We start from the raw sequence: 1,865 nt of genomic DNA, 5'->3' as shown, positions 1-1,865 counted from the left end.
TGTGAGTGGCGATATTTTTTTTGGGACGCGTGTATGCAGTGTCAACGTATGTGATGTATGTATGTATATCCATAAGTGTCTATGTGGGTGTTAAAACGCGTTTTGTAATGATGATTCCAATATGTGAAAAAATTATTTTTGCAACTTTTTCAGTGGCAGGTTGTCGTGTGTAAACGCGCGCGCGTGTGCGGCGCAGTGTGATTGTGTAATAGCAAAAAACAAAAAAAAGTTCGAGAGGCATTAAGCAAAAGGTGAAAAATTTACACAAAATCAACTTTAAGTTGCAAAGTATTATAGAAAAGTTTTCAAAATAAGTTGTCATGTAAACTAAAAAAAAGCTGAAAAAAAATCCACCAAAGAGTGCAGTTCAGAGCAAAAGTTCGTGAGCAAAAACGAAAAAAAAAATTATATCGTGCGCTGTTTATAGATAAAATGTAGCGCTTAAAAGTATGTAAGCAAGCGGCTGCATTAAAACCCTTTGTCCCTTTCACACACACGCACACGCATGCATACATTTAGTTTGCTCTTGACAAGCATACACACAGCCATACACTCACTAAATTCTACCCGCCCTGCATCACAATTCTCTAGGCGCTCTAATCTTTAACTGTAATTTTTCTGTGGTCCGCCAACTTGGCTACAACTCGCCATGTTTTCGCAACACTCTGGCAACACTCCTACTCCTACTCTTACTCTCACTCACATCTACTTTACAACGTGCCCAATACACACATTTACACAAACTTACGCATGCACGCGCGACATTCAACGTTACACGGCTGTGCCTACTACGGCCGCCGCCGTCATCAACGCGCCAAACACCGTACGTTGCTAACGGTGGCATGGAATTGCAATTATCAATTACTGCCAATTACACAATAACTACATTACTGTTGCGGCTTATTTGGCTCTGCAGTGCAAGCATCCTTCCATTATAGTACATCGTCGAGAATGCAATCGTCACAAAATGTCCGCTCGCCGGCCGAAATGCGGCACAAGAAGAAGAGGTGCGTCTGATCATTGGCTTCAATTTAAGTTTAAACATGGCTGGTATTTCTATTTATGCCTAATTTTGGTAGTTTTTTCGGTTTTGTAACTGATCGCATTTGAATTAATTTTTTTCTTCGAAATTATTTATACTTTTTTGTCTACTTTTAAATTTTTCTTATTTTGTTTGGGACTGCTGCTTTGATTGGTATGACAAATATTCTTCTAACCCTGCATGCGTTTCTGCATCATGCCTGTGCACCTATTTACCTGAACTTTTCGTCTCTACACCTCGCTTGTCCACCTGCTTACGTGAACTTTTCGTCGTTCTTCTGGCTTTCGATATGAATCGCATCGCTAATTCTTACAGGCAGAAGGAGTTTGTTATGCAAGACGGCATCAAAATGACGTAAATATTCTTTTTTATTTTATTTTAAAAAATATATGCGGATTATTATATTTACCACTTCCATTCCAAGTAGCGATTAATTAATTCGAAATTGCCATGGAAAAATATTTTGTTAAATATCTTGAATCAGTGAGGGCTTAAATAATAAAGTTGGAATACATTTTTTCTGAGTACTAAACAACTAAAGAAAAAAACGGAGAGTTAAGGAGCTTTTTCATTTGATTTTAAGATGTACTAAAACTATTTGGTGAAACTGGAAAATAAAAAAGGGCAAAGTATGGAGGGTCAAACAAAAACAAAAGGGATCAAAAAGGCGGCCGCCGTAGCCGAATAGGTTGGCACGTTTCCAACTTCATAGTGCTATTATCCGTGAATGAAACAGAAAAATGATAGAAAAAGTTGTTTCTAATAACGTTCGCTCCTCGTCAGCCAATGGCACAACTCCGAGTGTAGTTCTGCCACGAAAGAT

General features: G+C 38.3%; 1 long non-coding RNA gene across 1 annotated transcript; it reads left to right on the top strand.

Moving 5' to 3' along the window:
- The first annotated feature begins 204 nt into the window (after nucleotides 1–204).
- LOC129237089 (uncharacterized) lies at nucleotides 205–1,437 on the top strand. The gene is made up of 3 exons (XR_008581741.1): nucleotides 205–447; nucleotides 917–1,007; nucleotides 1,358–1,437. It is a non-coding gene; the product is annotated as an uncharacterized LOC129237089 (long non-coding RNA).
- Nucleotides 1,438–1,865: the final 428 nt, after the last annotated feature.

This window comes from Anastrepha obliqua, chromosome 2 (assembly GCF_027943255.1).
Source record: "Anastrepha obliqua isolate idAnaObli1 chromosome 2, idAnaObli1_1.0, whole genome shotgun sequence".
NCBI lineage: Eukaryota > Metazoa > Arthropoda > Insecta > Diptera > Tephritidae > Anastrepha > Anastrepha obliqua.
The sequence above is the reverse complement of the archived record's forward strand: the minus strand, read 5'-3'. Positions and strand labels throughout refer to the sequence as shown.